A 12,444-nucleotide genomic window follows, 5' to 3' on the forward strand; every position below is an offset into this window, starting at 1 on the left:
TGCCAAACTGATGTCACTGACTGACTGCTGTCTTCATGGAACTAATCTGTGCCAAATGTCTGAACTCCCCTGTGGCTCTCACCACTCACCCAGACTGTTCCCTAGTGGGACCTTCTGGGGTAATTCAGGCTCCAGCCAGCAGTAAGTTACAGAAATGTGTCCTTTCCCAAGTGCAATCACCACTTTCCAGCCCCAGCTTTTCCTTAGGGAACTCTGCTCTGTTTGGGATAAGTGCTTCCAAGGCAGTGAAAATGAGTGCTGCTGGTCTGTCTCAGGAGTGGAGGGGACAGAGAGGTTGACATCAGTGGGACAAAGATGAGGCCTTTGTCTTAAGTGGGCTGCTGAGTCATGGTATTACTGGAAGGGGTGAGCTTGGCACCCCTGCTTGGTAATAGGCTGTGAGAGTCTAATGGAAGAAAAAATTTTCAAGTCTATTAAGATGCAGTCAGAGTGTAAGTCAATTAATGAAAATTACAGCCACCCAGGTTATTAAATTAACATGAGATTGTCAATAGGAAATATAGATTGCTTTTGAATAATTTTAAATTATTTAAAGCATAGTATTAATGAAAATCTCACAGTCTCCATAATGCAAAACTTAGCTTTGATTTTATTACTGTTTGAGTTGTTTTTTATATTTTTGTTTAGACTCTGTAATCATTAAAGGAACAGGAGCTTTAAAGAGCAAGACATTCTTATCTAAGAACGTCAAAAGCTGCAAAAACTGTTACAAGGCAATAGGTCAGAGGTGGCTGGAGAAGATCTGTGATTCTGCAGTGTAATCCATGGCAGAGCTGAAATCAGGTAAAGCCAAGTGTGTCTAAATGCACTTCTTTCATGAAAAATGGTCAATCAAATTTTTAAGCCACTGATTGTGTCCGTATTACCCAGGCAGATGATCAGGAATAGATTGCCTTTATTGCTTACAATTACCTTGGTCATTACATCTCACAAGCAAGTTGGACTTGCCATGCCTGATACTTCTATAACTCTCACTACATACGGCCACTTGAGCTGTGGCCTCCAGATAAGAATTTAGTATTTTGCGCTTCCCTGGATTCCTGGAAATGCCTGCATATAGACTAAGAGAACAGGAATGAACTGTCTCCCTGGCTGCAATTTCCAGACAAATTCAATGAACAGAGCTCAGCCCTGTCTGGGGGTATTCCTCAGGGCTGAAATAACAAATCTAAATGTACTTACAGCATGTGTTGGCACTCTTGAAAAACTGGTTCCACCTGTGGGTGCTGAGCCTGTAACAGCCTCTGGACAATCTGTCCTCACTGGCTGGAAGTCAGAGACCTTAAGGGAGCAGAGGGGAAATATGTAGACTTATGAAGAGAGATTCATGTTCCTCCCGGGGACCTTGGGGACTAGTTGATCTCTACAGAAGGATGGTATGTTCAGCATGACTGAAAGTATTAGCTGGCTCAGCCCTGAAACCTCAGAACATTGTGTACCCTGCTGAAATCCAGTTTAGTCATTCCTGGAGGGAGGCAAGGCTGCCCTATTAGAAAACAACCCTGACACACACCTGTGCTTTGTCAAACAAGAAACGCTGAAAGGGTTTTCTTTAACTACATTTATTTCCTTTTCTTTTTTTTTTTCTTTTTTTTTTTTTTGTTTTTGTTTCCTGAAGCTGATCTTTTCCCACTGACTCAATTTATTTCTGACTGTTCTAGGATGAATCACACAGTTCTACATGTCTGTCTGTATACCAAATGGGACTGTGGAAAGCAGACCTGACTAATGTCCCCTACAAGAAGAAAACTATAATTGATGCTTTTTAATTACAAGTTTCCTGCATTATGGTGTAGTTTTTCAGCTTGAAATCATGATGAGTATAGCAGAGACTTAAGTAAATTGCTGCCTTTTCCTCTTTAGCAGCATATATAGGTCAGATTTTCATGTTTAACAGTTATTATCTCTGACACACTAATTAGTGCACTGACTCTGACAAAGGTCACATCTGTGTTTTCTTCATTGCATGCAAACACGGATAGGGCTGTGTGCTCACACCAACTGATTCTCCTAATTGCTGGAGTCATTACCACCAGGGCAAAATCACTAGTTTGACTTAGTTGCTGCTTTACACCTACTTTATACTTATGTCAGTGAAAGACAAGGTTGAGGGCAAAGGAGTGTCAGCAGTCATCACATCCACAGCACGTGGCCCCTGTTTGGCACTTCGTAAGTCATAGCAATCACGCTTCATGCATCCTTGACTTTTCAAACTCTGTGCAGTTGCAGTCAAAAGGATGAAGTTGTTGCTTTTCCATGAGGAAATGAATGGAGCTTTTATTCCTTGTCTTTGACTAAAGCACTTTGAGGGTTTTAGGCCCAGCGGATAGCAGGCAGAATTGATCACCCAGTACTTTGATGCAGCCCTTTTATTTACAAAGAAAGTACAAAATTCTGTTTCCTTGAACAGAGGTGGAATCAGACAATAGGAGACACTTTTTCTGCATGCAATTTCAGTCCTTTCAGCCAGTTCTTTATCCAGAAGCACTCCACCAGCTTTTTTTCTCAAGATCGTTCTTGTAGAATTTATCTGGTTCTACCCTGTTTTGAGAGGAGACTGTTCCTGTCAGACCACAGGAGCACACAGCCGCTCCCAGCACTGCCCTCCTCTCTGCATCTTCAAAGCCCAACATTTCAGTTAGGAGGAACCCTGAATTCATTAGCTTGTCCTCTGGGTTTGCCCTTTTGACTTCTTTCTTAGGGTGGCGGTTCCTGTTTCAGCTGCCTCTTTCTGTACCAGAGCTTGTTTGTTTCTTATACAAAAGAATATGCAGTGAAAGGCAACATTAAACCTGTTGGGGTCATAAGCTTTTGCCTGAACCCTGTGTCTAGATGGCATTAGGGTTAGACACTCGGCATGTGTCTTTGTGCTGATGAAGAGTAAGACCTTTGCACACTTATTGTCAGTGACAAGGAACAAGAATATGTAATGGAGTTGGGGCAAGATGAGATTCTCACTGCCTAAGTGAAGTTTTTACTATAAGCTTCCCTTAACACTAAAGAGAAATATCCTACTGACCAATAAGTAGTATGCATTGCTAATACTGGGTTGAATTTCTCTGCTTTGCTTGCCCTACTCATCATATTTAACCTTGGATTTATTTGTAGAGAACTGCACAGAAAGTCCTGTTTGAGAAAGGAAGAAACAAAAAAAAAGCCTGGATATCATGTGTTTTTTTGCAATATTGCCCTGGACAGTTTCCAATTTGTTAATGAATGAACACCAACATCTAAACTATCCCCAGGGGAGGCTCAAGATCCATCTGAGTTCAGTAAGATGTTCCTAAATAGCTGTAACAAGACCATACTTCAAAAGAAATACATTTTACTATTTTTAAAACATGAGAGTTTTGGAAGGCTTTGAATATCAAGATTAATTCTCTGTATAAATGCAGTGGAAGACATCACTGACTGGTGAGTCTCACTCAAATCTGGAAGGTTTTAATATTGCCTGGAATCTGGATTTGATGTTCCAAAATCTTAAAGCATGACTATGTTTAGTTTACCTTTTTTTTTTTTTTTTTCCCAGAGCAGACTGTGCATGTACTTATCAGATTCCTTAATATATCTTATTGGATTTATGTGAAAAATATATTGCATTATCTATCAGCACTTGAAATTTTGACTCAGGGATTCTGGTTGGATAGATTACTGAGCAATATTTAATTAAAAGATTTAATGATACTCTGAACAAGACATGATTCACTCTTGAACAGCAGGGAACAGCTTCTATATATGAAAAAAACACAAGGTCATATGGAGCCAGATGTTGCCCTGTACAGTGTGATGTTATTTGCAGTAGGTAGCAATATAAAATGGCTGTGGAACCTGAGCAGGTTTGGAGGCTGGATTATGCACCAGGTCACTGAGATTACAAAGTGAATCTGAGCAGAGTAATCTCAGTGCCTCGCATTAGACATCTACCTTGGATGTCTGAGCTAAGAGGCTACTCTGCTCTCTAGTACAGTCACCGAGAGTCCTGTTCAGAACCGCCCTTTGGAAGTGCCCATCCCTTTTCATTGCCTATAATAAGTAGTCTAAGGATCACAGATTCCTTATTTAGCCACCTGAATGATGAAAGTGAGGTGTTATTTAATATGTCTCTGTGCTGAGGTCTTCATCCTAAAGTGCTGTACAGTTAATATTATTGGAGAGAAGCAGAATGTGAAGTCCAGAACAATAATTTAGTTGTGGAGGCACTGAGGACATTTGGCTTTGAAGGCTGGGTCCAAATCCGTCAGAGAAATGGGCCAGGACAGAGCTGTCACTGGTGTTCGTTTGGTTGTAGAGGGAGAAGGGTAGGATTGAATCTTGGCTGTGATTATTTTGTGTGAAAGGACAAGTACTGAATGCTCTGTCAGAGACAGTTCTTTAACATGGGAAAATATCAGTCCTGCGTTTGTTTTCAAAGTCATGCTCTTGTTTGTTCTGGGGTGTAACTGCACCTTCGTGTTCTCACTGTTTAAGCCCACTGTTCTCAGCAAAGCTCAGTGTCTGAGCTCAATGTCTTGCCTCATTTAAAAGACCTTTCCCCTACTTTATTCCAGAATGCTGGACTGACTGGCATAGACATTTGGGTTTGTTCTACGATATGTGGATATGGGCCACAATGATGCTACTGCTCAGTTAAAGGTTAGTAATTACTGTTTCAGGGACTGCAGTTCCTGACACCTTGGTGAAGTTCATGTAAATAAAGGTTCTAGCAACATTCAGGTTTGAAATTACACTGTCTATATATGCACAACAGCCTAAATTATATCAGCATTACCAAAAAAAAAAAAACCAAAACAAACCACAAAACCACAAGGCGTGTTTTTTTACCCCTTCAGAACATGAGAAACACCCTGCCCAGGGGTCCATCTATGCCAGTTCTCCATCTCAGCTGGAGAAACCAAAGTCCTTTCAATGTTTTATCCCTATTTGGTAACTAAGAAATCACTTCATGCTGTAATTTCTGATTCCATTCTACCAGGCATACATTCATCTCTAGCTCAGACATTAATGCTCTCAGCACAAAGACATCTGAGCAAGATGTCGCTATTTTTATGATAGTGTTGGTGTTCTAACCTCACGCCAGCATGATCCAGAAACAATCCCCATTAAGTCTATTGATGTGAGTCTTTCCTCAAAGGGGGCACTCAGGAAACCTTGCCTGAATTATCTTTTAAAGTAGAGTAGTTAAATTCTATTAAACCCTATGCAGATACTCATATTCAAAATTAAGTGGCATTAGTATGATTTAGGATAATTCACTCTGAAACTGAAGAAAGCTAAATCAAATGAATGCCACTTTAATTCTGAGTAACGGCACTCACGCAGGACTCCAGTGTAACTTCACTAACCACTTTCAAGTTACATTTGTCATTAATTCGGATTAACTTTTCTGAGATTCCCTGTGAAGACAAGGGACAATAAAATCATCATAGATGACCTAACCATATGTTCTGCCTCTCCTCCCAAAAAAACAGAAAGGACCTAGCTCCTCCTGAATATTGGACAGTTGGTTTGGAGTTCTGGATCTGAAGGTTGCTGTTCATTTCTAGTGTATTGTCAATGCTCTTTTCCCATTACTAACCATTTAAATTAAGCACATCAGTGTAGAACCTTAGCATCTGTCCAGGCAAGAGCAGAAGGGTACTGCTGCCTGGTGTTCAGGTTCCTGTGGTAGAGCTGTGCATTTGGAAAAGCTGCAGTGTATGTGCCTGGTTTAAATATGTAGCTTCAGCTGTTCTGTATCAGGAGTACTAAATTTACTTGTAGATTTAAATTAGGTGAATGATTTGGCAGCTAAAAGGTCAGGACACATGCTGTTTATTTTGTGCTTTGCTCTTCCTGATTAATAGAAAATTGTCTGTTCATCTGATATTATTGTCAAGGACTTCTGGTGTAATGCCTGCACAGACAAAATGTAGAATAGTACCACTGCGTCCCCCATATATTCCCCCAGCTTTGTATTTTGTCACAGTTGCACTCTGAAGTACCCCAGCACTCAGCCAGCATATATTCTAACTCACAAAGGTCTCTGCGGAGGGAGGAATATTGACTTCTCCATCATGTGCAGATCAAATTTCAGGCTTTTAGAGTTTTGTGCAATTGCCAGGTACACTGAAATACAGATACCAGCTCTTGCAACCTTCATGTGACTTTGGCAGCATGCACGTGGCTATTCTGCGCGGCACACGGACTCACCTCTTCCCCAGAGATGGATGGCATCACTGCTATAGGTATGCACCAGCCATTTTCCCTGTCTGGATTGAGTGTCAGGGGAAGATTAGCCTATGTGAGAAGCATCAAGAAAATTTTACAGGCCTTAGAGAAACCAGTACAAATCCACTGCATTCAAACTGCTTGACCTAGGCTGCATTGCCAGGCACCTTCCCTGGGAACAGGTCTGCCTGTGGGCATCACCTTGGCAGCATGCTTCTAGCTCTACATGCCCTGCTGACCCTGTTTTAGCTTGTTCTGTGAATCTCCTTGACCTCCTGGCAGCCATGAGAGAAGCCTCTGCTGTTGCCCTTCTACTAGTACATCAGCCCACAGTTGCAGGGAGATAGGTGGAAGTCAGAACCTCCTCTGGCTCTGGAAATATGCCTTCTCTGGATGTGTGCAGGGACTTGATGTGAGGAGTAGTACAGAGCTGTTTCTCCACAGACACTTGACAATCTAGAAATTTTTAATAAATTATAAAAAATTAAAGAAGAGAGAGGGAAAGAAGAAGATCACAAGGACAAAGAGGAGGAGAGGATCTATCCTCAGCTCAGCTTTAAAAATGAAGCAGCAATACAAAAAACCCCACAGAATAACGTGCTTTAGCACAGGAAGCAACAAGAGCTCAGAGCTCCTGCAGGTCCCTGGGGAATTTCAGAAGCAGAGCTGGAGCTAGCCTTGGAGCCGTGCCTGGGGAGGCTCTCCGAGAAGGGTATGACCTGGCTGTGCTCCTTTGTGACAGTGAGAAGCCTGGCAGCAGCACTGCTACTCAGGCGCTGGGATCGGTGGATTAGAGGCCAAGATGGGCAGATTTACAGTTTACAGAATTCAGGTACAAAGACTGCAGTAAAGCCATTGGGCAAGGAAAGAACTGGGAAGTGCTGAGGACACTATCATTTCAGTGTTTGACAAGCTGAAGTAGGCACACAAGCAGAAGACAGGCACACAAGCAGAAGACAGGCACACAAGCACTGTGGAAGGAGTGTGGCGTTCAGGAAGCTCATACTCTCCTCCGTACCCCGAGTCAGAACCAGCTGAAGCCCACTGGGCAGCCTTGCAAGTGCTCATTGAGCTGCTGTACATATTGAGTGGGCTGGAGGAGCTTGTTTGTTTTTCCTGTGCTAAGCCTCTTTCCATTGCGTTTAATATTGTACATATAACAAACAAACAAAATAACAGTAAAGCTGTTCTCAGACAGACACACAAAACCATGTATGCCAAGATTCATGTGCCCAGGCACAGCTGCTGCCTCATTCTTTTTAAAGCTTCTCAGCATAAAATTGCAAGCAAGCCTGTCCTGCAGTCCTTGAGTCTTTCCCAGGAGATCTGATGGCAATGAGAAATTTGTGAAAACCATGTGGAAACTCAAATCTCATATAGTGTTCTTTTCTCACAAAAGTACAAGCTTTAAACTGTCCCGAGCTGTGAAATTCTGATGGGGGCATTACAGAGAAATGAACTGAGCCTCACAGTAGCTCTGGGAGAGAAATATTACTTGTTTTACAGCCTGCTCAAGCACTGCTTTTAAAAGGCATTGAAATGTCTCCCTCACATATTCCAAAAGATTAATTTTTTTCAAAAGCAGCTCCTGACTATAGATACCTATTTCTAGAACCTGCAGGCCTGTTGTTTCACAGAATGACTGCATATTTATATACAGGATATTGAAATATTCAAAATAAATAAGCATTACTTTATTCTCTTGTCTTTTTGTAGGCTGGGTGGAAGATAAATTATCCAACAAAAGGATTTACTCTTACAGCACTGAATGATTCAAAAATTCAGAGATTCGTCCTTTTTCCCTCTTCCATCTGACTGGGACTTGCCTTTAGAAGAGGATTCCCAAGAGGCCATATACACCATCAAGCTCAGAGGCAGGTAACCTGGTCAGACAATGCCCATGCCTAGCTTTTCCCAGTGACTGGCTCCAGCCTTTGATCAGCACGTATCACTCTGTGGAAGAAGCCTCTGCTGAACACCTAACTTCAAGTGCAAAAATATTTTTCAGGTCAGGCCTTTTAGGCCGTATGTTGCCTAAGTTAGGTACAAATAGAGGGCAGAAAAAGCTTCAGAAATTCTAGTGAACTGTTTATAGTTTAACACAGCTAAAACCAACCCATCAGTCACAGTTTCAGCCATAGTCTCTGTTTCTGCAGGGAAAACCTGTTGTTAAGAAAACAACCATTATCTTATCTTCAGACTTCGGAAACATCAACATCAGCTTTCTATAATGGTTCAAAGGTCCGCCTATATACGACAGCTATGAAAAGAAACCTATCCTAGATAATTGTACACACTTGTACATGTATTTAAAATATAATGCTGCCTTTTTTATTAAAAAAAGACTGCAGAATAAAGGTGATGCAGTGATGCTCCCACAGTGCAGTCTTTTGTTGGGTTCCCTCAACTTGGGGAGATTTAAGACTGCTGAGTTTACTTCTTGGACATCCAACAGCTTGAAGGATCTGGCTTTCCGTTTGATGAGCTCAGGTCTTTCCTCAGTGAAGCAGATTTTGCTGGGTGCTGACTACTCTCGGTACCTCTGGTTTTACAGTTAAATACAGGAATCCTGGTTTTAAAAACAGCTATTAAGAACCTTAAAGAACTCAAAGATGCCTGGTGATAAATCTCTCCCCCAAGCACTGAATTGTCCCTGAAATGTAAAGACAAAAGCAGGATGAGTACTACCTGCTCCTACTTTTGAACTACAGTGCAAAACCTACCACCTACCATATATATAATGCCTAGTGTAACAGGAACCTACACACTGGCTGAGCTACAGCTGTAGATCAGGTAATGAATTATTTGAAAATTAATATTGTAGATTTGGCTCCTTGCATTAACTAGTTTGGAGCAATTTGAATTCTGCTCACATATCCCACTAAATGTTTGCTAGTAAATAAATTAACTTTTGCTTATTACCTCATAAGTTATCATAAATTTGAACACTGGTATGAAATAAAGAGAGTCTAAGAGATCTTGTAGGGTTCTTCATGTTTTAATTCAAACTGAAATTGTTGATGTAAAGAGATGTGAATTCATACAGCCAAATTAATCCATGGGGTAGCTGAAGAAATCTCAGTAGCTAAAGTTGACATCAACGTGACCCATTGTAGATGTAATCTCATTATTAGCTGACTTCAGAAGCAAGAGCAATTAAGTGAAGGGTAAAAGCAGTGCTAAGGCTGTAATTTATTGCATTAGACATTACTGGGGAAACAACCTTTTGACAGAGATTTTCCTCAGTGTGCTTCAAATTGGGAAATATGAAGAATAAATAAAAGAACCACTGACACGGTATGTTTCCCAGGATAACTGTCTAGCTGTTTGGGTAACTGCTAATTTTTGACCATTTGTGTAAGTCTTGATACCAAACCGCTTTATTTGGTCCGCTTGCACATACATTTCCTGCAAGCAGCCGATCCTTCTACCAGACAACTGACTCCGAGACGACAGCAGCAAACATTTACCTGCAGAGCCACTACACCGTTTACAAGACAAACCCCAGCTAAACGCCGTTTCTTGAAACTGGACGCTTCTAAATGCGGTCAACACATCACCGAAAGAACCCGCAGGTTTAACCCGCGCACCGGCGGCACAGCACGGCTTCACAAACCCACCCCCGCTTCCACCGGGGCGCTTCTTTTTCCAAGAGACGGGGAGAAGATGTAATTTCCCAGTCCCTGTGCTGGCCGTTTACCCTTTCCCCGAGCGGCTACTCGGTTTGGGGAGGCGTTTCTTTGCGTCACCTCTCACCGGCTGCCTGAAACTTTGGCAGCGGGCTGCCCGCCCGAAGGGAAAGGGCGATTCCTCCCTCTCGGGACGGCCGCCCCTCCTTCCCGCCCGCAACGCTCCGACCCCAACCGCCCGCCCGGCCAGGCCTCGGCCCGCCTCACCCCGCCCGCGGCGGGCCCGCGCCCCGCCCAGCCCCTCCGGCCGGCGCTGCGGCGGCTCCGGCAGGCCCGGCCCACCGCGGGGCCCGGATTGGCGGCGCCGGGCAGCCCCGCCGCCTCTCCTCCCCCGCTGCTGCCGCCCGGCGCGGCGCTGGGGGCGCGGGCCGGGGGACGCCGGGGCCGCGCCGGGCAGTGCCATGAGCCGCGGATAAGGTAAGCGAGGCAGGGCGGGCCCCATCGCGCCGCTTCGGCCCGCGCCCGGCAGCGCCTCTCGCCGCAACCCGCCGGGGCGGGAAGCGCCGCCGCAGCGCCCGGCGTGAGGCGCGGCAGCCCGCCGGGCTCCGCCGGGCTCCGCGGGGCTGGAAGGAAGGGGAGTCCGGCGGCGAAGGGAGGCGGGCCAGGCCTAGGGCGGGGGAAGGCGGCTCCCGGGACCGGGCGGGGGGTGATGGCGGCCGTGAGGGGCAGGCGGGCGCTGCTGCCGGTCCCGCCGCCGTGCCGGCCCGCGGGGCTCGGGCGGGAGCCTCTGGGTGAGCCGTGCCTGGGCCGGGGCGGCCGGGTCAGGCGGGGCTGGCCGCAGGGTTTATTTTTACTGGGGGGCAAGGTTGGGCGGGATGGAGTTACTTCCTCCTTCCATCAGTGTAACAGAGATAAAGGTTTGGCTGGGGCAGGGTGTGCAGTTTGGCAGGAGCGCTGCTGAAGTAGAAGCGATCCCTTAAAAACAAGCAGCAGAGGAAACGGTGGTAACTGGTAACGTTTATTCTTGTTGGAACTGGGGGGGCAGGATTTCCAGTTGGCTTTCAGTATCAAAGGTGAGAGGTTTTCTCTCTGCTAAAACTGTTTCCTCTTGTCTTAGGTGTCAGCTCTTTAGTTTCTGCTTATTTTGTAATTCTTAGTATCATTTGTATTTTGCCTCTCTGTTGCAGTTCAGTGTCTAAATCTCTCTCTTCAGCATGTGCTAAAGTTCCTTCTAAATGTTTGTGCTCAACTTCTTGATGATTTGTATCTGTCAGCAAATGTCTTAAGGCACTTCTGCCGGTAATTTAGGGGAGTTAAATATACAGCCAAGTTTAATTTAAACTTTTGGATGTAACTTTCATATTGTAACTAAGATAAATTAGTGTAAGACTTAAGTGCTGTAAGATTATCTTCTGTTAAGATGCTTTGTCATACTCCTCTGTCTTCACACAACTTCTTTCAAGATGATCTTGCCTGCATAACTTGAGAAAAACAAGCCAGGCTCACAGTCTCAGGGGCATATTTTTTTACAAGAAGATGTAGCTTCTTTTTTTTCTTTTTTTTTTTTTTTAATTACATTTTAAAATAACTTCATATTCCTAAACCGTGAATAAAATTCAGGCAGTGTGAGTATCCTGTCTCAATTTTCTCTGAATTGAAAATGTGCTAAATTAGAGGCAAAAGCAGTTTAACTTAAGCAAAATAAACTAATCTTTTTCATGTTAGAAGTGACTTTTAAAGGCTCCTGACATAACGTTCTTTTATGATATATGAGAGTTTACTGTTCTGATTGTCTTCAAAGCTGATTCAACAAGCTGTTCTGTTGTGAGTGGCAATTAATAATACTCCAAGTAGGTGCTGAAGTTTGAGGTAGCAATTCTAAGGCAGGGCAGGTTAAGGCGCTTTCTCTCTTGAGCAAAGTACCAAATGGGTAATTCTGTGCTCAGAGATGTCTTATACTGGACTCTTCTGTGGTATGGTATCCCCTGTGAATTGTATTGGTAAACTGAGTACTTCTCTTGTCAACTTTACTTTTGGTCCATGCAAGTAACTTTTTTAAATGACCCATATTACTTTTATTTCAGAGAAGACTTGAGGAAAGACTCAGCCCAATAAAGTACATATAATCATTACATACTTCTTTTTCCATGAAAACAACACTTAGTAGTTTCAAATGTTAATAGTAAATGCTTAGTTCTTTCTAACTAAAGAACTTATAAGACAGCTGTTTACAAAGTAAAGAATGTGGAGCAGGAAGCCTAGACAGAATGTATAATGCCAGTTGTTGTGTTAGATGTGTAACCAAAGTAATGGGAGATAGGGAAACCTACCTAGTAAATAAAAGGTTAATGTAACTGAAATAAATTTAAAATCATGTAGCTAGAGGACTGAAGATGCATTGTTGTATTCAGACAGCTTCTTAGTTGATAGATTTGGGGATTGTGTTGCTCTAACCTCACCTTTCTGTGCGAACTCAACCAAATCCATTACATGAGATCAGAAGACTTCTCTTGTAGGCCACCAACCTTATATTGTGTGAGTGTGCAGGTGACCAGTCCCAAGCATGGCAGTGAACGTACATAAGGGT

The 12,444-nt window shown here is 43.5% G+C and overlaps 1 protein-coding gene across 2 annotated transcripts in view; it reads left to right on the forward strand.

Moving 5' to 3' along the window:
* The first annotated feature begins 10,204 nt into the window (after positions 1–10,204).
* The window catches only part of TEX2 (testis expressed 2), a 55,693-nt gene continuing 53,453 nt past the window's right edge, over positions 10,205–12,444 (forward strand). Inside the window, exon 1 of one of the 2 annotated variants that reach the window (XM_033002551.2) lies at positions 10,205–10,334. The gene's annotated coding sequence lies outside the window, so the exon portion shown is untranslated. Of the gene's footprint in view, positions 10,335–10,867; positions 10,931–12,444 lie in introns of those variants that run through there. The other variant, XM_033002552.2, reaches the window with a different exon arrangement.

This window comes from Tyto alba, unplaced genomic scaffold, assembly GCF_018691265.1.
Source record: "Tyto alba isolate M040663 unplaced genomic scaffold, T.alba_DEE_v4.0 Super-Scaffold_39, whole genome shotgun sequence".
NCBI lineage: Eukaryota > Metazoa > Chordata > Aves > Strigiformes > Tytonidae > Tyto > Tyto alba.